This window comes from Ambystoma mexicanum, chromosome 7p (genome assembly GCF_040938575.1).
Source record: "Ambystoma mexicanum isolate Mex_15411 chromosome 7p, UKY_AmexF1_1, whole genome shotgun sequence".
Taxonomy (NCBI): domain Eukaryota; kingdom Metazoa; phylum Chordata; class Amphibia; order Caudata; family Ambystomatidae; genus Ambystoma; species Ambystoma mexicanum.
Genome location: NC_090939.1, coordinates 960,352,365 through 960,378,172, shown reverse-complemented (window position 1 = coordinate 960,378,172; position 25,808 = coordinate 960,352,365). Strand labels below are relative to the sequence as shown.

At 44.1% G+C, this 25,808-nt stretch overlaps 1 protein-coding gene and 1 long non-coding RNA gene across 8 annotated transcripts in view; one reads left to right on the top strand and one right to left on the bottom strand.

Moving 5' to 3' along the window:
* Positions 1–25,808, top strand: part of LOC138526483 (uncharacterized) — a 612,646-nt gene that overhangs the window by 9,628 nt on the left and 577,210 nt on the right. The window lies entirely within an intron of this gene.
* The window catches only part of IL1RAPL1 (interleukin 1 receptor accessory protein like 1), a 2,334,001-nt gene that overhangs the window by 2,026,108 nt on the left and 282,085 nt on the right, over positions 1–25,808 (bottom strand). The window lies entirely within an intron of this gene.

The following is a 25,808-nucleotide window of genomic DNA, read 5'->3' as shown; positions in this document are numbered from 1 at the left end:
TTTGAATATATGCCTCAGGTAAGTAATGCATCTTTCTTTTTGCAGTTACAGGCCCCATGTATTGGGTCGACATGGATTTCTCGAGGGCTCAGCCTAAGGCGGTGTGCTGGAGAAATGTTGCAAGTTGACTGTTTCCAGGAGAACGTGGCTGCACTGGAATTGGACCAGTAGATACTTTCGAGGCCAGTGAGCTATGCACCTGGGCGCTGTCTGGGAAGTTGTAAGGAATTAGAAATGAAAAGCAGTCAAATAAAATTCAACCACAGTGGGGTATGGAGTTTCAAATCGCCTTGGTAGATAAGATTGGGAACATGGCTGAGGGAGGAGGGAACGAGCAACGGGGAACCAATCAACAGGGGAGGTTGTGGTGACCCTAGGGTGCAACAGTGTTTTGTGGCCTTGCTGATGTCCGCAGGGCACCCTATTTGTGGGATTCCGTGTGAATGTCTCCCATTTGCCAAGCTGATGTTGTCTTGTGTGTTCGATGAAAACTGAAGAATGGAAGATGAATAAAGTTCTAGTAGACAGCACAATCACGTAATGCTTTGTAATATAATTGTGGGGCAGTGTGGGAAGGTCTGTGATGTCACGAGTGATGGTGTTGTACAGTGGGAGCAAGGAAGGCATGAACATTAAATGTCTGTCAGGATATATGGGACTGACGCAGTCCCACCAATCGTCTCTCATAACATGTTTGAAAAGGTTTCAACTGTTGTGCATGTAAAGTATGTTGTTTATGTATAAAATCTTTGCCCGCTGTGGGCGGTATTGACAGCTCACTTCATGCAGTTCAGTTCCACAGGGCTGTTTGAAATGTGCTTTCCCAGCTGTTATCTGGGCATAAATAAATTGGCTTAATTTCTTGCGTGGTGTATACTCCTATTTGGATTAATTTGGTGTTCCAATCATTACTTGCCATGGAGGACCCCAGAAACATTTGGAGGCCCCCGCGAGATCCTAAGTTCCCGTGGCAGGCTGAGGGTATTCCGGCCGCACTCCCGGGGGCGTGGGCCGGCTCAACCAAGGAGGCCCTGCAGAAGCCGAGTTCAGGAAGGTCAGCCTGGTCCCGAGCAACGCCCGCTCTGAGGTGGAGGTGCAGGCCTTAGAGAAGGCTTGGTGCCGAGAGGACTCAAGGATCTCTAGGACACACGAGTGCACCCTTGCATGTATGCCCAATATAGTGGTTGCATGCCCACGGAGGGGGGATCTTTTATGGTATTTAGGTATTAGGTATCCTAAACGGGGAGGATGATTGGCTGAAGTACTCATAGATGTTAGTTCCTCCCTTCCGATAGGGAGAGGTTGTGTGGCGGGCATGTCTATGCTAGTGTAGAATGGGGCATAGATGTGGCAGACCCCATTATATGGGAACTGTGCGTAGTGCAGGTGTTTGTATAGTTGCATCATTTGTTGGGGGACAGGATGTTGATGCATTGTTGATTTATTCAAAGAAGGCATGCAGTAGGATAGTAGATGTTGGGTACGTCTGTTTTGATTTTTGGAGTTTTGTCGATTTCGTTTTTGAATTATTTGTTGTTTTATGTGGGGCCGGCCGTGGTGGAAAGGCGGACAGCAGAGGTAGAGTGCAAATAGTTGCGCTTGGCACAGTAGTGGCGAATACGAGGCTGGAGGAGGGTGTGGCCAGGTATTGGTGTACTAACATAGGACGAGTTAGGTGGCAGGTGAGCATGTGGAGAAGGCTGTAAGTGTCCTAATACTGAGTAAATTGGAGGGCCTATGGAGAGGGTCAGTGTAAAGGGCTAGTGTGTGACTGCGTGCAGTGCTCCAGAAAAGGTTTTGAAGGCAAGTATTTTACTCCTCATTTCTTAAAGTTGGGAGTAAAATGATTTTAGAGAGTAAAAATATAAGTCCAATTCACAATGAGAGCATTTTATAAGTGGGTACAAATATGTTTTAACTGAAAAACTGAAATGTTTTTCAAATAATTACTTTGCAACTAGTTATTCATAGACATTAAAAAGATACATGTTTACTTCCTCCAATTAGGCAGTAATACTAGTAGATTCTTCCTGTGATACTACGTACATGACTGGTTCAAACCTATCCATGGAGCCATGGGTGTGAAAGCAGGGGCACAAAGGTCCTATGTGTCGGTTTCCTATTTTTTGTTGGGAGTATTTTTACTACCTGTTTTTATTTTTTGGCAGTATTTGCCTATTTTTAGTGGCTAATACACCCCGTATCTGTAGGGCTGACTGGGTGGAATGGTAAGTATGGATGTGTGAAGGGAAGATGGGAGTGTGTAAGAGGTGAGAGTGAAGGGAGAGAATTGAGGGAGTGTGAGAGGAGATGGGAGTAACTGGGATAATTTGGGGACTGCAAAGGGGAGGGGGCTTTAGGCGGTAGTACTGCCCAAGTATTGTGTGTGGGAATGGTGTTCAGGATGGACACCCCCCTCGGCCACCTATGTAATAAGTTGCCTTAATATCATGATAAAATACTCAAGTACTGTTTTCAGTGGATACAGGACACTTCAGGACAGGGCTTCTGCGAATAGCCAGGGTAGGGAATGTTTGATAGTGTAATAATAGAAAGAGTGCAGGTAACTCGTAAGTGCTGCCGAAGGTGAATCATAGGTGCAGAGAGACAGGGGACTGTAGGGTTGCAGATACAGACCCTTAAGTGTAGGGGGGCCTGGAGGAGGCAGTGCAAGGGCAACTGGACATGCAGGAGCCTGGACCTGAGTTTCATTGGGTAGCCAGGTGACCGGTGTGCGGAGGAGTCAGGGACATCAGCATGGGAAAGGGAGAGAGAAAGCCAAAGTGAAAAGGAAGTTCTTAAGTAGCTTCCGGAACCAGAGGCGGTTCTGTTCAAGTTTGCGGGGCAGGGAGGTTGTTCCAGTGGGAAGCCCCAGCAGAGGAAAGAGATCTACCCCCACTCTCTGTTTGGAGAAGCGTCTGACCCTCAGAGTTGGAGGTGGATGAGCAGAGGGCTCGAGAAGGAAGACGTTTAGGAAGAGAAAGTTGGAGGTTGTGCGGTCCCATGCCCCAGAAAGCCTTGTTGACGATGCAGAGGGTCTTGAACTTGATCCTTGCAGCCACAGGGATCCAGTGAAGAGATTTCAGAGCTAGAAAGATACAATCACTGGGATGGAGGCCAAAAACAAGTCTTGCAGTCCTCTTCTGGATAAGTTGTAAAGGTCGAAGAGTAGAGGCAGACAGATTTAGAAAGAGGTTGTTGCAGTAGTCCAGCCTAGAGAGCACCAGGGCTCTGAAGACAGTGAGCTTCTGGGGGAGGGTGAGAAATGGCAGAATACCTGAGAGGAGGTGCAGTGAGATATCAGAGATGGAGGAGAGAAGGAGAGGGTGGATTCAAAGATGACACCAAGGTTCTTAGCCTCACAGGAAGGAGCAGAAAGATCCCAGGCTGGCCACCAGAGGGAGAGGAAACGAGGGAGCAGGTGTCCTAATGAGGAGGATCTGGGTCTTACTGGCATTAAGGCAGAGATAATTGGTGGCAAACCATTCCTGAATTGTGGTATGAGAGAAGGAGCAGAGTTGGCTGAGGGGAACCAGAAGGAGAGCTGGGTGTCATCCGCATAACACTGAAAGTTAGAGCAGAATGTAGTGATGCAGTGGGCAAGGGGTGTCAGGTAGTGTTTGAATAGCCAGGGTGAAAGGGTAGACTCCTGGGGATTACCACAAGTAGAAAGAGAGATAGAAGAGAGGAAATACCCAAGTTGGACCTGGGAGGGTCGGTCAGTGAGAATGGAGGTCAACCAGGGCCAGATCTGACCAGAGATACACAGATTGTCACAGAGGCGATTGAGAAGGATGGCATGGTTGACAGTGTCGAAGCCAAGGTTAGATCAAGGAGAATGAGGGCATAAGGAAGGTTAGAGTAGTCACGATTAGAGAGCAAGTCTTCATGGGTGTTCAGGGGGGCAGTTTCAGTGCTTCTGGCAGCTCTGAAGCCAGACTGGTGGTTGTGAAGACAACCAACAGATTCAGTATGCAGATTAAGCTTGGAGATGGCCAGCTTTTCCAGGAGTTTACTAGGGAAAGGAGTGATGGAGATCGGGTGATAGTTTGCCAGGGAGAAAGGATCAGCAGAGGGCTTCTTCAGAAGGCGGAGCACAAGGGAGTTCTTAAAGTGGGCAGGGAAGGTTCCAGTGGTAAAAAAAAGAGTGATTGCAGAAATCGGCAAAGGCTGGAGCAAGGGTGTCGATATGGTCCTTGATGGTTCTGAATGAGCAGGGGAGAACCTGCGTTGACAAGACTTTTATAGATCAGACTTGTATAGAAACATCATCGGGGGTGAACAGGGGAAAGGAGGAGAAAGGAGGAGGAGAAACAGCCGAAGAGGGATCAGAGGTGGTAGAGGAGGAGGAAGAGGAGGTAGAGGAAGAGGAAGTGGACAGGATGTCCTGAGTTTTAGTGGTGAAACGAGAAGCCAGAGCCGTGCAGAGGGCCTGGGAGGGAATAGGAGAGGTAGAGACTGCAACAGGATTGGCCAGCTCCTTGCAGATTTTGAAAAGTTATGCCAAGTTGTTGGAGGCTGCAGAGACGCAGGCTTGGATGTGGGCTCTCTTCTTCGAGAGGACAGAGAGTCTGTACTGCCTTTGGAGCAGGCGGCAGGCTAGTTTGTCAGATAGTACGATTTATGCCCTCCACTTCCTATCAACCACCCTACACTTGTGTTTAAGGAAAGTGAGGTCAGAATCATACCAAGCGTTGCACTTGGCTGTGGGATTCAAACGGATCCTCAACACAGGGGCAAGGACGCCAAGAGTGTTAGAGATAGAGAGATGAAGGTTGGGGAGGGCTGTATCAGAGTCTGAGTCAGCCAAAGGTGTAGGAGGAGGAGAGAAAGTATCAGCGAAAGCCTCCACTGACACACGCTTCATGGTCCGGATGACCGAGAAGGAAGGTGGGTGGCAGTGCTGCTGTCGGTTTGACCTGAGCGGTAGAGAGAGAACGGTGGGAGGAAAGAAGAAAGTGGTCACTCAAAGAGAGAGGAGTAGTGAGTGGGTTAGAGTGTGGAAGGTGTGAAGAGATCAGTGATTCAGGGATATTGCATAATGCACTGCCCCCTCCCTATGGGTTGTATCTGACACTGAAACCAGCAGCAGGGTTCAACAACCCACGATTGGTATCCCTGAGCAGAGGGGGCACTAGGACAGGGAAAGGGAAGCCAGAGCGTGGCAGCACTAGGGAAAGAAAGGAGAACAGCAGCATGAATTATCTGGCTGACAAAGAAAAGAGCACGCTGCAACAGTTGGACACCATGTTCAAGGAGGCAGGGAGGGTGATAGAAAAGGAGGTGCGAAAACAGGAAAAGGAGCAGTGGGCAGTTTGGGGTAAGGATGGGTGGACATCTCGGAAGATAATGTTTAAACTGGACAAATAAGACTCTGACAAGGGGGAGAATGGGCTGAACGGGTCTGAAGAGGACTCTGTCACCTCAAACAGGGATGAGGGGGCAGGTTGGAGTACTAGAGAAAGGTGGTACGACGAGCCCTGTGATGCGGAACAGGAGAAGGAGTGGGGACGGAGACATAGGGAAGGGAGGCACGTAAGGAAGAGGACGGGGACTGGTCCTAGATACTTCACAGTGGAATGGGGAGGATGACATGGTGAAAACCCCCTGGGATGTGGCAGGCCCCTGGTCCTCAGACCCAACTGCTGCTGTTGCAGAAGAACGAGGGGAGACACGCACTACACACCATGGCAGACGATGGACAGAGACAATTTAATATACAGCTTGCCCCCCCCCCCCACTTTATGGAAGGGGAGGGCAAGTAGATATACGCCTTCGAGAAAGAGACAGCATGGGTTACCCAACCAATCGGGGATATGAAAAGCTTGTTGCAGCAATATTGGATGAGTGAGCATACAGAATATGGGAACAGGCAGGATGCAACGTGGTAAAATTGAGTAGCAATATACACAATGGGACACCCTTTACTAAGTCTCACGCCGACATGTGGAAAGTGCTAAAAAGTATGTACACCAATACTTCAGACATGGGGTCCATAGTGGGCTGCAGGATGAAATCAGACAAGGGCCCTGCAGAATACATAAGACAAATACAGGAGATATGGACGCTAAAGACGTGCGATGTAAAAATACCATATTTTATCATATATTGGTCTGACAGCTCCCCCGGATGTAAAGACCTCCCTAGATAAAGTAGGAAGGATAGAGGCTAAGGGGTGGCTAGAGATTCATTCGAGTATGGTAAACTTAAGCAAATGGAAGCAAGTAAGGGAGTAAGATACGGCAGATAATGACGCAAAGGCAGAAACAAAGTGGTGCAGAAGAAGTAAGCAAACCTAGCAATCTTGGGGGTTTTGCTCATCCCAGGCCCCACCGAACTGGTTCCCACCCAACAAGCGGGGATTAACAGTGGGTAGAGGGCCGCAGCAAGGAGGTACCCTCAGCCATAGTACACACAGCATTGGGGCTCCAACGGCCCTGCTTCTATTTGTAGGGGAGGATTAATCCATTGGTGGGATACTACCAACAGGGCAGAGGATGCTCACAGCGGGGTAGTGGATTTGGATACGGAGGAGCAGGGCTAGGTTCTCAAGGCCATGTTTCCTTTATGGGAAACAGGGCCATTTTGCACAGATATGCCCATATGGACTGCAACTCTATTACAATCCCGGGGAGCCACAAGCAGGGGCCCAGCCCGGACATTATCATGTGCAGCCCACACACTCGCAGACATACCTGCTGCCCCAGCAACCCCCAACACAGCATCTACAGATGTCCACCCAAACAGGGCCTGCACTGATCCCAGGGCCACCAGCGAGCGCATTGCAAGCACCGATGCAAACACACTCACAAGGGGACAGTACACTGCTGGGGCAGAATGTAGTGCCACACTACACTGGAGTAATAGTTCTGGAAGGGAATCCCTTCCTGTTTCCACAGTGTAAAACACCCAATGCAGTAACTGAAGACCCCAAAGAGGAACCCTAGGTAGCAGTGAAGATAGGACAGAAAGACTTCTCCTTTTTAATAGATACAGGGACTAGCAAATGCTGTATAAGGCTGGGTGGGTACCCGCTGTCAAACAAAGTTATGGACACACTCTCTGGGGCTATTGTCACGGTTGCAATAGCACAGGATTTACCATTAACGATGGGCACGTAACAGCTTGTGGAGCCCCTATTGTATTCAAAAGATGCTCCCATAAAAAATACTGGAGAGGGACTTCCTGAGTAAGTGGAATGCAACTATTCTGTTCTCAGAAAAGGGTATGGTGTGTTCCACACCTGGCATGTATCCAGAAAGGGTGGCAGTTATCATACAGGCCTATTATGCACATAGCACTGCGCGAAGACAACCAACGCACCCAGAGGTGTTCTTGTATGCAATCAAAATACTATTGGGATGGGTGTCTAGGTCGAAAGGGAAAACATTCCGACTGGCCCAAGAATTCCTATTCAGGCCTTCGGCACACAAGGCGCAGATGACATTGCAGTTAGAGGGGGTAGTCACAAAAAAAGACATGGTGATAAACTGTGGGACAGATGAGGACAAAATAGAAGGACACACAATTTTCTGTACTGACCAAACGCTGAGATTAACCGATGTGACGGACGAACATCCGTTTGCAGAGTGCGAGGAAATGGCAAAATTCTTGGGATTGTGCAATTACTGTGGCCTTGGGTGTTCGATTCTTAAACATTCACAAGGCCCATCCTCCAGACACTTAAAGAAGCACACAAGTCTAACAATCCCCTCAAATGGACCTCAAAGATAAATACAATGTCTGCCGAACTAAAGAGCACTGGCTCATGCTCCAGTGTTGGAAACTTCAAACTATAAAGAGACATTTTACTTGTTTTCTCATTTTCGTTGGCACTGTGATGACGGCTGTCCTCACCCAGAAATAAAACAAAGGGGCACACGCCCCATGCGTATTACAGTGGTCTGCTGGCCCCAGTAATGCAAGGTCATTTTCCATGAGAACAAGCGCTTGTGGCTGTGTTTGCCATAGAGAAGGCAGCCATCATAATGACGGGGTGCCCAGTAATTTTGTACATGGAGTACTTGCTTTTGCGATCCCTGAAAAATACAAATCCACATTAACAACTCAAAGGGCCTCGGGATATGAGGTAATACTGACAAACCCAACAATTGAGGTTGTTAGGTGTCATGTAGTAAGCCCAGCCAGCTGTGTCAGGAGAATATGTTCACGGCTGCGCATCCTACACGGACAGGATGGGAGGGAACCCCTAAGTGCAGGAAGAAGAGGGAGGGAAGATACTCTTCGTTGATGGGTCTTCCATGATATATAATAATATATGTATATAATTGGTTATTTACAACATGCTTAATACCCAGGGGTTTCTAAGCGCGGACCCAGGGATCAAACCTGTGTTGCTCTGCATCATCTTGCTTCCAAGGCAAGAGCGTTGCCCCTGAGCTATGCTCCTGAGACTGATAGATTCGACCATGGAGTGCCGGCACACTGATGCAGCAGTGGTCTTCCATCATGAGGGAGAATTTCGCATTTGGTCCCAAATGTGGTTGCCGGCTCATTATTCGGCACATGCAGCAGAGATGGTGAATTTGACCACAGCACTAAACATCTCTGAACATCTGCACTTACTTAGGCTCACCCTACCCATGGGAGGTTGAACCTACTTTCTTCTCTTCTTAGCACTTCACCCTTAGCACTTTGCCATGAGCACCACAACACCTATCCCTCCCCCGTCCCCTCTGCACTTGCACGTTCTGAACACTCACAAGGCATAGTAGGTTTGTCTCCCCTCCCTTCCATTCTCATTACTTGTTGTACTATTAATTCAATTATTTCTTTTTTTTATTCATTGCCTACCTCCACTTTCCCCACCCAGGTGCCCTGTGGGTGCTTTGAAACAGTTTTGCTAATTGTATAAGTACCTAACAAATGACCAATAAAATTAACAAAAAATAAATAGAAGGGCACGTGATCAACATTTTTTCAGACTTGGCATACATCACATCTACGGTGCACTCAGGACTAGCCCGATGGGAGGGGGTTCAGTAGGATTGAAGGGCATCCCGTTCTACACACACAATTATTAGCATGGCTACTTGAGGTGTTACCCCTCCCAGTGGAGGTGGTCATAATAAAATGTGCCGTCCACACAGGTGGCCTGGATTTCATTTCACAGGGCAACCATAGAGACAGAGCAGCTAAATAAGCAGCCTATATGCCTGAAGGTACTACAAAGTTACTCCCAGGTAAAAAAAAGAGAAGGTACCCATGATGGCACTTGGATCTAAGAGACCCGAGAGTAGTAACACTGCTGAGCCCTTTAATGCACTGCCCATTGTTCAGATAATAGAGATGCCCCAAGAGGAGAAAGAGCAATGGATAAAGAACTTATATTTGTTATAATTGTTCTTTTATAATGCACTTTATACCTAGGACAGCTTCTAAGATCAAGATTGGGATTCAAACGTATGTTGCTATGCATTGTGTTGCTTCCAAGGCAAGTGCATTTCCCCGGGGCTATTGTCCCTCCCGAACAGCAGAGGCAATCCCGTAATGCCCAATAAATTACTTAATATAGCATTAGAGCAGCTCCATTATCCGGTGCACGTGTCAAAAGAACATTTGGCTGCATACATCAATCAGGATTGGTTTGTGCCCCAGATTTACGAGTTAGTTGCTGAATTCACAAATAATTATGTAACGTCTCAGAGGTTTTTGGCAGGGCACACCTTAAAAACTGTTAAGGCAACATTGCTGCATTTGGAGAGGCACTTCCGGAACTTGTATATTGGCTGTTGATATGCAAGATAGATGTGCCTCTTATAGGTACAGGATAGTGGTGGCATGCCCCTTTTCACGTTGACTTGAGGCGGGACCCTGTGCCCATAATGATGCAAAATCAGCTGATAAATTCTTAATTCGAGAAGTATTCCCGAGGTGGGGAATATGTGATGAATTGCGGTCCGACAACGAACAACACTTTGCCAATGACCTGTTTAGGAGTTATGATATGATATAGGTCCTTTATAACGCACCTGTGCACAAGTGTTTTACAAGGAGGGTTACACGTGTACACAAGGAGAGTTACAACCTTCCTGGGGATAAAGCACTGACAATACTCAGTGTACCACCCTCAAGCCAGCGGGTTGGTTGAACGCTTAAATGGCTTGATTAAATAACGCTTGGCCAAGTTGTTAGCAACACTTGTCAAGAATTGGCTGTATTGCTTGCCTATAACTTTATTTGCCTAATGCAATTCACCTGGCGTGGAACACCACTTGACTCTGCACAAAGTTGTTACTGGCAGGAGAATATATTTGCCTCTCACTCCTGTACATACAATTTTAGATACTTGGAGACAAATTCACTGCATACTTGAGGGAACTCACTAAGTCTCTCAAATACATATGTTGTCAGCTGAACCTATGCTGAAGCGGCTGTCCAACGAGGACTTACCAAACAATAGTGCAGGAGAAGAGACATTTGCACCAGTGGCCCCGGCACTCTACCCTGGGGACCGAGTGCTCATGCACAATTTCACCAGATCGTGGATGAAGCCTCGCTTTACAGGCCAGTACACAGTTGTCTACTCCACACCAATGGCTGATCGCCGCGCATGGATCCATCATTCCAACGTGCGCAGAGACAACAGCGTCAGCCCCCTCGAAGGTGAGGAAAATCAAACCACTTATTGGGGAGTATTTATCTGTCATCACTGACATTTTTCTTCACAATTAGGTTATACAGGAGGCCAGTGGGGGAGGAGGGTGATGTGCCTCACAATAATATGCGCAATGGTAGAAAACAGAAATACAATGTATTTTGGCGTGGTGCTCTAATTTTTCGTTGGTTTCTAGTTTATAGGTGACTAGAGAGAACTGCTAGGAGTTCTGATGAAAAAAGCAGAAGCAGACAAAGCTTAGTTAACGTAGATATGTTTCATGATTGCATTGGGGCGGGCAGGACACAGCACTTGGTAATGCGTGGTTCAATATGAGATGTGTAGGACGGGAGAAAGCAAATGACACTTGTTATGTGTGCTCTCTTATCCCGCACATCACAGGGACACAAGTGTTTCCTTCCCCAAGAGGTTGCAGTGGAGGAAGGGGGTGCCTAATGCACCTACCACTGTTCAAAATGAGGGGCCTCTTTCAGGGTGATTCAGAGATGGTTTAGTGAATTGATGAGGGAGAAAAGGTGTACGTCGACAATTATATGCAACTGGGGAAGGGTAGCGAAAAATGAAGCTACCAAACACATCATATTGGAATATTTTACAGAGTGTGCAAGAAGGGGGGAACAATTGTTCACAACGCACAGCAGGGTGCAGTGCCGAAATGCAATGAGACTTGAGGTCCTGTGGTGCCACAAGATGCCATTGATGCGGATTGAGGGATTTGTTTTTCACGACAGGCAATGAGAGGGAGGAATCGTACACTGTAGAACAGAAGGGTTAATGGTGATTGAAGAGAGGGTAGTGGCAAAAATTAATGACAGCTGTAGGAAAACGTGGAATAAATATGTGCATGCTTTAACTTGGATAGATGAGAGACACCAACCAGTACACATAAAGCTTCTTATATGATTTTCCTTGTTTCAGATCTACGTAGTCAACACATCTGGGGTGTAAGGCTGGCTGCACTAAAGTGATGAGCATTCCAGCACTGAGGAGTGGGACAGTGGCAGTAATGGACAACTGGTTGGCATGTGAGACTCAGGCGTATACCCTGCTCCCTCCCGACTTGGCGGGGGCTGTGCTCCCTCATCACACTGCACATCTCTGCCCTGGTAATGCCTCAATCAGAAATTATGCCCTTCAGTGACCATCCTGCTGTGTTCAAGAGGAAGATGGCAGGGGAAGAAACAAGGGACTCGAGCACAAACACTGAAAAGAGACAGCAACTATTGGTCCACAAAATCATCTGAAGGTTTGGCTGCAATCCCACCACAGTTTCGCCTGTTTTTGAAGCATCAACATTCTTTGTGGTTCTTCTGTTTCCAGGGCTCCAAGCAGCAGCTAATGCTAAGTGGCTGCAGGAAACACTTTATGAGGTGCTGCAACTAGCAAACTCGACTGAAAAAGGACTAAATGCAGTGAAGGAAGAGCTTCAGGCAATCAGGCTGGTGGCATTACAAAACATATGTTGGACATGCTCACCATGATGTAGGGTGGCGTTTGCCACAAGATAGGGAGCTGCTGCTGCAGAGCAACACCAGCCAACAATGCAGCTAATGAATATCTGATATAGGCCATAGAATAAATGTGTACACTCCATGACACTATGTCAAAGGAAACAAATGCAGTATCGTCAGATAGCTGGTCTGAATCCCTTTTTGCTTGGGTCTGTAAGGATATTTGGCGTGTTACAGCACAGAGTACAGCACTACTGCACAGGTAGTAATTTTTTTTGATGCAGCACCACCACATGGGTGTGGTGCATTGCTATATGTGTTGCCAGATTAACATGGACATATAAGTAAAGACAGGATATTCAGTCAAAAACGATTTTAACATATAAGATGCAAATCTATTTTTGCAGTTAAAAGCACACGTGCACATTCAAAAATGCACACTATTTTTCACCTGCAATGCCTATGGTGCAAGAGACACATTTGAAAATTAATAACTAACCTTATTAATAACTAACTTGACTAATAAAACTGCATTTAACATAACCCACTAATAAAAATGTGTCTCCACTGCAGAATTAGGCCTACTCTGAAAGTGAACTTTTAAACGCACATTCATTTTTTTTCTTTTTCTCTGCTGCTCTGTTCACATAACTACAGGAAGCAAAGGGCTCGAAGGAACAGGAAATCAGTTGGTTACAAATGGTTACTGTAGAAATGAGCCATTGTGTAGTGAGGGAGGAGATGGCATGATTGATTCTGATTGGAGCAGCGTCATAGCAAGTATCATGCTAGAGGCAGTGATTAGAGTATTGCTGGGGGAGCTTGAGGAGAGGGGGAGAACAATCGAGATTTGGCAGAGCTGGGAGAAGGACCTGTTTCCTGGCTGAAGCATTCCTGCTGCAAAAGCTGAGAATTCCAGGCAATGACCCCGGTTTGAGAACGAAAGATGCTTGTTTTCACTGGGGTTAATCTTCAAGGGAGCCAAATTCAGAAAGAGAACAGCTGAAGAAAACTCATGCTGAACAGATAAGGTAATTACAGAAGTGTGGGGGCTGAGTGTGTACGAGAATATTCAGTCAGTGTAGGAAAGGAGATTCCTGTGCTTTACTCACATGTTTAATGTTGCAAATTGAGTTCTTGTCTCCGCCACTCTCTTTTCAGTGTATCACAGACAATGCTGTTACTGTGCTATTTTATTTATTTCTGTAAAGAATGAGATCGTGTTTAAATGCAACTTTTATAATACACAAAAATATTTGAAAGCAGACGGATGGTGTGTTTTATATTTACCAATACAGTGCTGATGATGTGGGGAGATGTTTAGACAGTGCAATTGTCATTTTCAAGGTAGCTAAACATCAAATTTGGCTTCAGCCGTGTGCACAATGTAATTCAGTATGAGCAATTATAACTAACTGTGTGTGTTGTAGTTTGTCGGAGGTCTATGAGTCGACAAAAAGGGAGGCCCGGGACATAGTTCACTACCGTATATAAGATAGTGAAAATACCACATGATAGCTCGCTGACGTAGATAAGACAGAGAGAAATTGCCCATGGTGGCACACTAAAAATGAAAATGTGGTGTTCCTGAAATGCAAGCCTGAGGTCTCTCTAGTGATTACACAAAAAATCTAAACAAAAATAAGGGGTTCTGGATATTGGGGCCACAAATAAAACACGGGAATTATGCTCACCAAAATACCACCAACCACGCATACCAACCACGCATACCAAATACGCATGTCTGTGTGCTGAAATAATGCATGTCCACTGTATTATTGTTGTACATGGCCCAATCTGAATACAAGGAGTGATTGTTGCTAAGTTATTTTTCGGCGGTAAGAAAATACCGTCAGGCCCCAAATCTCCACAAAATACCCTACATATTTATGGTGCGTTGCAGGCCGGGAAAGTGATCACAGAGTATCTACTGGGCGTGGCAAGCGTGTATCACACTGCCATTTGCACATTAAAGGGAACCCATTTTATAATAGCAGTGTGCCACTAAAAGCGAATTTCAGAATGTCACAAAGGGAAACCACATTCTCAGACCTAGTGCAATATTTAGAGGCAAAGTTGTTTGCACATGGAACTTGGTCGTCGTATAGCACGTTAGAATGGCGTGAACGCATTCAGGGTGAGGTGCAGATAATTCAGGTCTGCCTTACAAGATTATTGAATGCAGCCGATAAAAGTGCAGAGAAATACTGTTTAATACGGCTATGCGGCAAAATATGGTTTATTTTGAATAAGTCCCTGCAAATGCAGGAGAATGATACTCAGCTAATTAACAGGTTAAAGACTGAATTAGATGGGGCAAGTAAAAATCAGGAAATGTTAAGAGCAGAATTGGATGTATGCCAAAAAGACATGCAATTAAAATGCAGAGACTTTGATGCTCAGTTATCCAAAAGCAAGAAACAATTTGAGGATAGTGAGCAAGAATTGGTACACTTAAAAGCCTTAGTGGACCACATTAGACAAGATAAAGATGAGGTTGTTTCAGAAATGCAGATTTTACAAAAAGAACATTGTGAAAATGAATGTGATCTCCAGAGTGCAGAACAAGAAATGATTAAAATGATTCAAGAAAGAGACAAGAGAAATAAAGAGTTCAATGAATGCCAAATGCAAATGTGCGACATGCAGGAGGTGATTAATAAGATGAGTGATGAAAACAACTATTTGCAAAATGAAGCAAACAGACTCCTTAAAAAGTGTAAGGACTTAGAACAGCAAATGTGCATTCCCAGGTCCCAGGAGAGGCGGCAGGGTACCACATTCAATGGAGTGGAGGTGAATTCTAGCTTTGCCCAAAGAGCTAGTGCTCCAGTGACTGGGGCGGTGACTGAACTTGGTTGCAGCGCCCTTGGGGGATTTGATACTCCCATTGGGGGCAGCCACCAATCTCATACACCTGAAAACAGGATTGAATCACAAAATAGTGCAATTCCATGCATTGCAACAAGTAGCCCCATAAAAATAATGAAATCCATTAGAGCCCTGATCAAACCATTTAAAAAGGGAGGTGAATGCTGCATTGAGGATCACTTAGAAGCGGTGCATGACATTTTTAAAGCACTCCAGATACCTAAGGAACAGTACAGACAATATTTTCATTTAACTTTAGATGCCCCGACGGCCAGCATCATAAGGGGATTAAATGAACAGCAGAATATGACCTGGTTGGAGTTTGAAAAAGAAATCAGGCATCATTTTTCTCCTTTTCAGTCATTGCAGGAGGCAAAGAAAGTCGCTTACACAATTACTGCTGGACCTAATACATCCCCTCGCCAATTTTTACAAGACTTAAAAAGAGCATTTTCTCGCTTTGATGTATCTTTTGACTCAAATTCTAATGAGTTTAAAACTGCATACTTCTATGGGCTACAGAAAGACATCGGGCCTCATTACACGGATGGGGGTATTAGCACATGGACCAAGGTGCTATTAGCACCTTGGTCCATGCCGGTAAAATACCGGCACCGCCTTGGTGGAAGGGGGAATTACCACCCCATTCCAAGGTTGGTGGGGCGGTAATTCCCCCTTCCACCACTGCCCTTCCCCATTCCCATTTTTGCCCCATAGGGCATAATGGGAATGGGGAAGGTGCTAATTACGGCACCGCAATTTTGCGGTGCCGTAATTAGCAGCAAGGTCCCTTAGCGGGTTGGTTTTTAATGCCTGCAAAAAGCAGGCGTTAAAGCACCAACCCGCTAAGGGACCTCGTAGTAAGGCGGTAATGGTTAACGGTCACCGTTACCATTAACGGTGACCGTTAACCATTACCGCCATCCGTGTAATGAGGCCCATCATATCCCAATTGGTCCGTGAATTTGACCGTGACAAGTCCCTTGAATGGATTGTACATCAAAGCACAAAACTATATGAGGTACTCTATTGTCAGGGTAGAGAAAGTGATAAAATGAAAGATAGTAGACCTAAATCTAAAGAACCCTCAGCCACAGTAATGGAAATCAGGTCAGCCAATATGTCCCTTGAGTCTGCTCAAAGCCAAGGTAAAAATAATGTGACACCTGAACAAAGGGGTAATCAACAAAGATCGCCATTTCCTGTACCAATGTTCCAATCACATGATCCTAGTAATAGAGAGAGCTACATCAGCCCTAGGTATTTAGGGGACAGACCCCGGGTAGGATATCGGCCTGATATGGCAGGTATGAACAATAACCAGAGACAAAATCAAGATCAAAGAAATGATGGTCCCTACCAGTCATTGGGGACACAGAGCAGATTTGATCCCAACACCATGATATATTGTAATAAGGATAGGCCCCGATATGTGGATCGATTTACTGATAATGGAAATCAACCTAGGGGCCAGTACCCACAATCTGAGAGACAGGACATGAGGCAAAACGTGAACTACAATCCACGTCAGTACAATGATTCCCCACCAGGGGACTATAATCAAAGGATGGGTGCAACCCGCTCCCCTCCACAAATGAATCAAGAATTCAGAAACCATCCCAACCGACATCAATCACCTGAGAGGTATCAGAATAGATCCAATCAGGGGGAAAACAACCAATATCGACCTAGGCCACAGAAAGAGGATCCTAGAGAGATGGAAAGGTTCCAGTGCCTTGAGGCCCAAGTGAAAATGTTAGCTGAGCAAATAGGAAAGCTCTGTACAGCGCAAAAACAACCTTCCAAAGAGGGGGCTGATGGCCATAGCAATGACCGGGGGGCTTCCGAAAAGTGACTAAGTACTTATGATAACTGCAGTGCCAAAATGACAGATTGCTCCGATATAATTTTGCATAACGACTCTGAGATGCCTAATGGATTAAATGTGAAAGTGCCAGTAAATGAACTAGTGACAGAAAGTGCAAATACTTCTAAAAAAGAGGTACGGTTTAACCTAGAGCTAAATAAAACAGTAAAGATTTGTACAAATGAAAAAGAAACATTAGGAATTCCAAAAGAACAAAGGGACAGATTTAAGAAAAATGACTCATGCATGGGGAATACCAGTGGACAGGGAGTAAGTGGGGATGCTATAGCTCCTTCCCATGGCAAGCAAAACAATGACCAAACACATACAGAAAAAGGAAATACTCACAAGGAGGGTCCAAGTCAATCACCTGAAGAATTCTTTGAGCCACATATTTTTGAAGAGGCTGAAAGGGCTGGTATCACACTAAATGATCACAAATGCACAGAATTAAAAAATGACAAATTGCTGAATGATGTTGTTACACATGTTCAGTTGGAAGGTTCTAATGTGGTCTCTGATGTTACCCAGATGGATGGGCGAACAGTGGCCACACTCCAAAAAACCTCTGATCATGGAGAAATGAATAAAGTCTCTCGCGCAGAAATGGGTAAAAAGGAGGGAAAAATGTCTTCGCATTTACCAATGTGTTTAGCCAAAAGTGAAAAAGACCTGAGAAAGGTGAGCCCTGAAATCAGTAAGAATTCACATTTCTTATGTGTATTAGAGGAAGTTGAGGACAGATATTATGCACCCATCACTGTAGAAGAAAAATGCCACACCTTTGCTATGATTGACACTGGCGCACAGGCCATAATTATGTCCAAGGAGCTGGTAAAGAGTATCAATGAAGGGAGACCCCCACAGAGTCAGATCACAGTGAAGGAAAATCAAGGCCCAGTGCATAACTTTAATGGGGAGGAGGTGCCCATCATAGGTGTAACTGAGGTTGACATAAAAATACGAAAGCACAGAATGAAACAAGAGGTATTGATCACATCTATTTGTGAAATTCCATTTCTGATGGGGACAGACTGCCTGAAAAGATTGTCTCCTCTCATAGATGGGGTGATTGGAGTGCTGTGGTCCTTAACCAAAAAACCATTGAGGCCTAAGAAACTAAAATCACAAAACAGCAATATAAATGAATGTCACACCGTTGCCAAAACAAATGATGCTGTGGAGGTATATCTCCAGAATAGCTGCATACCTAGTGTCACTGTTATATTAATGTGTCAAGACAAAATGCAGAGCGACAATGAAAAACTACCTGTACAAATATACTTGGACCCAAGGAAAAATTGGCAGACTGCCATAGATGAGCACACATTACGTTTTTATTTAAAAGAGAAAACATGCAAACAGAATATTGCTCCTAAAACAGATTCAGAAAAACACATTACCCCTCTTTTCATCTTGGAAAAAGTAAACAGAAAAATTCTAAATTTCTAGCAGCCTGGCAGGGGCCATTTCGAATTATAGATAAGGTCTCTCCTGTAGTTTATAAAATTTTGAAAAATGAAGGTGAAACGGCAATAGAGCAGTTTGTCCATGTAAATCAAATCAAACCATGCCATCCCAGACATGAGATCAGGCAGCTTGAGCATGTAGAAACAGATAAAGTCCCTTGAACACAAAAAGAGAAAATAAATGGATACAATCAGGAGGCATTGACAAAGAAGTTAAAAAGTTGATTGTTATAATGGCATATAAACACTGTAATATATGTAAAAATATATAATAAATAAATAAATAAATAAATAAATATATATAATGGAAGCACATGGTTGGTGTGCAGAGAGAAAATGTATTAAATATTGAATGCTGTTTTATATGTGCTTGTTTTCTTTTTAACTTGTGTTTAATTTCAGAAAAAAAAAAAACGAAATATTTTTACCAAGCATGTTTTATTTTTGGCAAAAGGGTGAAGTTAGTATTGTGCTATGTACTTAATGTGTTTATTTTCTATTTGATTTAGAAAATTAACATTATTTGGTCGGAGGTTCCGGGATCAGAGCCCACGGGAGACGATGGAGTCCTGGAGCCCACGTGGACGGATTCCGGGAAAGCCCCAAAGAGGGGTGAAGACCAAGGCTGCAAAGCGATCAGCATTGAAGATGATACCGATGATATGGTTAATGATGATGATATTTGGAGGGATCTTCAAGAATTCAGAAGCACAGGTTGTCATTGAACCTGGACCAGCATCTGGTATCGCGGTGGAAGAGGCACCAGGATTCATCATGAGTGATAGAAGGATGATTTTCCAAAATATATACATACCATTGAATCCTGAGATTTTGATTGAAAAACACTTGAACAATACCGGAATTAAGATTGAACAGACTAAAGAGTGGCTGGAAATAAGAAAAGAGGATACTAAGCAGTCAATAAGAGATATATTAATGCAATTGGAAAAAACATTTGTGAATTCAGCAGACATTAAGAAGAAGAGAGGAAAGAGAGGTGCGGTGATGCTCGCGATATCATTGGTAATGTCTATATTTGGAGCCATAATAGGTACCACAATATCAACAGCCAATTCTATTTCGGTAGGAACACTGAGTACTAAAGCGCAGCAGCTGAGTATTGACCTAGAAATAATACAAAAAACATTAGATGGAATTAGAGGGGGAATGGATGAACAAGTAAGATTCATAAATGAAACTGCAATCATTCTAAATGAACAAGCGGATGTAATGCAACGGGCGACTAAAATAATACTTAAGCATGACAGAACTTTAAATGAAATATTGAACATAATGAGTCCTGTTGATAGACTATTAACGAATTATATGAGAGAAGTTCAAACGGCAGTTTCACAATTGATTCAAGGACATATCCCCTTGTATTTTGTTTCGCAGGATATTATTCGTCAAATGATAGAAAGATTGACCAGGAGGGAAATTGATATAATACAGGTAAAAATTGCATTCGAAATGGGTAATGCAATGCCGTTAATTGTGGACTTGGAAAGACTAGAGATCGGATTTTTGCTATGCATCCCATATGTAGCCCCTGAACTTATTTACCAAACGAAGTGGGTACACAACGTGTGATTTTGGCAAGAGGACAAATTTATTAAGATTAAGACTCCAGAAGTGGTGGCATTTCAGTCATGGGAACCTGAAGTTTATTTAATACCAAACCTGGAATATGTGTAAAATTTAAAGAACAAAATTATATGTGTCCAGGTAAACTGTTTGTTCCTGATGCCACAGATGCTATTTGTGGTTTGAAATCTGACCCAAGTATATCAGAGGGATGTGAAGTGATTATTAGCAATATGGGGAGTGAAGAAATGGCACAGGCTAAGATGGTCAGAGGTAAATGGTTGGTCAGCACCTGTTTAAAGAACATGACGGTAGTACATTTAAACCATGGAACATACGTGGTTAAACAGGTGAAATATAATGTTTTTTATTTACAGGTTCCAAAGGATACAATTGTGTCAATTGGGGGGTTAACATTGTTTCATGTAACAAATGATGTTTGGGAAAGCCAAGTGGAAAATATCGATTTTTTTCAAAGGGATACTTTTCCAATAGATCCGGATGTGGAATATTTATTGAATCACAAAGAAAGACATGTCATAAAAATGAATTTGAGAAAAAACAATATTACAATTAGTAATCTGGGGATAATAGAAGTGGAAAGATTTAATTGGGGAACCTGGGGGGAACGCTCAATAGTGGGTTTGGCTGTCCTGGTGCTAATCATGGGTGGATGGTTGATTGTGCTATCAGTAAAAATGAAAATGTTACTGATTTTACTAGCTACGTCAGGAAGAGAAAGATATCCCAATACACATGCATTTTAAAAGAAAAAAAAGAACAAGTTGTTTTTAGGAATTGGCTTGGATCGTAGCCAAGTTCTAAAAACAAAAGGAGGGTATGTAAGGATATTTGGCGTGTTACAGCACAGAGTACAGCACTACTGCACAGGTAGCAATTTTTTTTGATGCAGCACCACCACATGGGTGTGGTGCATTGCTATATGTGTTGCCAGATTAACATGGACATATAAGTAAAGACAGGCTATTCAGTCAAAAACGATTTTAACATATAAGATGCAAATCTATTTTTGCAGTTAAAAGCACACGTGCACATTCAAAAATGCACACTATTTTTCACCTGAAATGCCTATGGTGCAAGAGACACATTTGAAAATTAATAACTAACCTTATTAATAACTAACCTGACTAATAAAACTGCATTTAACATAACCCACTAATAAAAATGTGTCTCCACTGCAGAATTAGGCCTACTCTGAAAGTGAACTTTTAAACGCACATTCATTTTTTTTTTCTTTTTCTCTGCTGCTCTGTCCACATAACTACAGGAAGCAAAGGGCTCGAAGGAACAGGAAATCAGTTGGTTACAAATGGTTACTGTAGAAATGAGCCATTGTGTAGTGAGGGAGGAGATGGCATGATTGATTCTGATTGGAGCAGCGTCATAGCAAGTATCATGCTAGAGGCAGTGATTAGAGTTTTGCTGGGGGAGCTTGAGGAGAGGGGGAGAACAATCGAGATTTGGCAGAGCTGGGAGAAGGACCTGTTTCCTGGCTGAAGCATTCCTGCTGCAAAAGCTGAGAATTCCAGGCAATAACCCCGGTTTGAGAACGAAAGACGCTTGTTTTCACTGGGGTTAATCTTCAAGGGAGCCAAATTCAGAAAGAGAACAGCTGAAGTGTGGGGGCTGAGTGTGTACGAGAATATTCAGTCAGTGTAGGAAAGGAGATTCCTGTGCTTTACTCACATGTTTAATGTTGCAAATTGAGTTCTTGTCTCCGCCACTCTCTTTTCAGTGTATCACAGACAATGCTGTTACTGTGCTATTTTATTTATTTCTGTAAAGAGTGAGATCGTGTTTAAATACAACTTTTATAATACACAAAAATATTTGAAAGCAGACGGATGGTGTGTTTTATATTTACCAATACAGTGCTGATGATGTGGGGAGATGTTTAGACAGTGCAATTGTCATTTTCAAGGTAGCTAAACATCAAATTTGGCTTCAACCGTGTGCACAATGTAATTCAGTATGAGCAATTATAACTAACTGTGTGTGTTGTAGTTTGTCGGAGGTCTATGAGTCGGCAAAAAGGGAGGCCCGGGACATAGTTCACTACCGTATATAAGATAGTGAAAATACCACATGATAGCTCGCTGCCGTAGATAAGACAGAGAGAAATTGCCCATGGTGGCACACTAAAAATGAAAATGTGGTGTTCCTGAAATGCAAGCCAGAGGTCTCTCTAGTGATTACACGAAAAATCTAAACAAAAATAAGGGGTTCTGGATATTGGGGCCACAAATAAAACAAGGGAATTATGCTCACCAAAATACCACCAACCACGCATACCAACCACGCATACCAAATACGCATGTCTGTGTGCTGAAATAATGCATGTCCACTGTATTATTGTTGTACATGGCCCAATCTGAATACAAGGAGTGATTGTTGCTAAGTTATTTTTTGGCGGTAAGAAAATACCGTCAGGCCCCAAATCTCCACAAAATACCCTACAGGTCCCAATGTGGTTGACAAACATTTTCCAAGTAACTGTCCCAGTGCTCGTTCTGATGCTCATCACCTTCTGTGGGGGTCAGCTAGCACTGCAGCACTTCAAGACTACAGGGGGGAGGAGGAGATATATGATGTCCCTGAATGTTGACAGGCGGGGGATAAGGTACACAGTAAAAAACATCAGCCCAAGACAGTCTGGAGCAAACAAATACAGTTTACAAGGGGTTGCTACAATGATACCTGCAAATGTGTAAGAGCATGATGCCTTTTGGATAGCATGTTCAGATAATCGGCAAGTGTGTGTGATAATTCATGATTCATTGGGGGAGTATGAGGACAAAGGGGGTAGTATGGATAGGGTAATGAGGCTGTGGATCCCCATTTTGGTAGGTAAAAACCTGATAAGCAAGAAGGTGTTGATCGATCGAAGGGGGAATGCAATAAAGAAGCAAATTCAGCACTGCCAAGGGGGCGCACTTACCAATTATACAAGTGATGGAGGGACACAATGGGGGAAAGGAGAGGTTACTCCTGGGGTGAGAACATTCACTGCTGCACTAGGTAACCAAGGTACAGGTGCAGCAGGAGAGGTCCATGGGGGAAGTGGGATCGGGGGCACCGAGTGAGGCACGGGCACGAGGGGTACCGGCGAATAGGGAATTAGGGGCAGAGGTAGCAGGTAGAGAGGGTAGTGTGGCACAGTGTGAACAATACAATAGTCATTTGTTTTAATATTGGCCTCAGGTAAGTAGAGCATCTTTGTTTTCACAGCTAGATGCCCCATGTACTGGGTGGGCATGGATTTCTCAAACACTCAGCCTAAGGCGTTGTGCTGGAGAAATGTTGCAAGTTGACTGTTCCTAGGAGGACACAACTGCAATGGAATGGGACCAGTAGATACTTTCAAGGCCAGCGAGTTAGGCAACTGGGCACTCGCTGGGAAGTTGTAGGGAATTAGAAATTAGATGCAGTCGAATAAAATTCAACCACAGTAGGGTACAAGATTTCAAATCGCCCTTGGCAGATGAGCATGGGAAGAGGGCTGAGGGGCAAGTGATCGAGCAAAGGGGAACCAATGATCAGGGGAGTTTTCGGAGTCCCTAGGCTGAAACAGTGTTTTATGAGCTTGCTGATGTCCACAGGGCACACTATTGGTTGCATTCTGTGTGAATGTCACCCATTTGCCATGCTCAGGTTGTCTTGTGTGTTCAGTGAAAACTGACCAGTGGCAGATGAATACAGTTCCACTGGTCAGCACAATCATGTTATGCTTTGTAACGTTATTCTGTGGTGGTGTGGGAAGGTTTGTGATGTCATGAGGGGTGGTATTTTACATCGGGGGCAGGTAAGGCATGAGCCAATTACAAACATTCAATGAATGTCTGGATATAGGCAACTTATGCAGTCCCACCAATCTGCTCTTGTAAGGTGTTATAAAATGTTTCAACTGTTGCGTATGCAAATTATGTTGTTTATGTATAAAAACTGTCCCCGCTGTGGGCGGCGTTGACAGCTCACTTCATGCAGTTCAGTTCCAAAGGGCTGTCTGAACTGTGCTTTCCCAGCTTTTATCTGAGCCTAAATAAATTGTGTTACTTTTTTGCTTGGATTACTTTAGTGTTGCAGTCATTACTTGCCTTTGAGGACCCCTGGCACATTCTGATGGTGCATTATAGTAAATGCAATTATCTGTGCTTTATTTCCTTTGAGGATTTTCCCCATCAGTATTCCTTCTGGCATTGCACTTGTCTCATCAATAAAATGTCCTGGAGCTTACATCAATGTAAACAAAAAAATGTATCTGTAATTCAAACTTTTTTGCATTGCCTACCATTCTTTAATTATAGTTTAAAGCTACAGTATGATGCAATATGCATCAGACTATCTATCCAGCACATATGCATATTGCCATTAGGAGATCTGACCTCAAAAGGAGAATATTTCCAAGGATTACATAGAGAAGAGGCAATTTACAGAAAAGGACACAAATACATCTCCCTGATGACTAAGGGTCATCAAACCCACACCATCCCGATCTCGCAGGATGAGATGAATATTATCTTCAATTGTGGATGATATTGTAGGCCTTCCTGACATAAATAGTTCCCAAACTAACACAAAACATTCTGCACATGAGACATACATTAACATCTCAATCTGAACCACCAAATGTCCTGCAGAGCTTTGAAAGGCCAGTCAGTGCTCCTGATTCCCTAATAAAGTTTGGTAACATGTTAAAAGTCCAAGCTTATGAAGAGATCTTGGGCCTCATTACACGGATGGCGGAGAACCATGGCCCTATTAGCGTCATGGTTCATGCCGGTAAAATACCGGCACCGCCTTGGCGGAAAGGGGAAATACCGCCCCATTCCAAGGTTGGCGGGGCGGTAATTCCCCCTTCCACCATTGCCCTTCCCCATTCCCATTTCTGCCCCGTAGGGCATAATGGGAATGGGGAAGGCGCTAATTACGGTACCGCAAATTGCGGTACCGTAATTAGCTCCCTGGGTCCCTTTGCGGGTTGTTTTTTAACGCCTGCAAAAAGCAGGCGTTAAATTCCCCAACCCGCAAAGGGACCTCGTAGTAAGGCGGTAAGGATTTACCGGTACCGGTAAAATACCGGTACTGTTAAATCCTTACCGCCATCCGTGTAATGAGGCCCCTTGTGTTGTACACATTCATGTTATGATATGATATGATATTTTATATATATCGCGCTCACACAAGTGTTTCAGAGAGCAACCAAGCAAAGGGAAGGGAACAAGGGAGAATAAAAACAACGATCTTACTAGGCCCAGTGACATTAAGAGCGTGCAAGTGCATGGGAAAAGGAAAGGGGGGAAGTGCAAGGAAGGGGGAGGAGTGGAAAGTGCAGCAGAAAGAAGAGAACAGATTAACTAATAAGTGCAGTAAATTGATAAATGCAGTAAATAAAATAAATAAATAAATACAAACGGCAAGAGCGTAAGTTGTCAGATATGGTATATCTGATAAGTGCAGAAGAAAAGTGGGGGACTGTATGGGTACAGAAACAAATACCAGTGCAAGGGGTCGCTCAGGAAACAGTGCAGGAGGATGAGCAGGTACCTGGGCCTGAAGGACACAGGGTGGCTGGGAGCATGATGCCAAGAGAGAAAACAGATCAGCAGGGGAGAGGAGGGGCAAAGGCAGAAGCGAAGAGGAAGGTCTTGAGGTCTTGTTAGATTTCCTTTTTGTGACAATTTATTATGTACTCTGCTGGTTTTGGGAGCTTTCAATAAAGTGTTGCTCTCCGCTTTAAGAAACTCTTTGTGATTGTTGTTTTTTTAATTCCCTTTCCCCTTCTTGTATCCACCCTGAGAAGAAAAATAAACAAATATCAAACATTTTGTGAAACCTTTTGTGGACTTTCTTACTCTTTTTCTTTCCTCTCCCGAAAAGGAAATCTTGAAAAACGGAAAACCTTACAC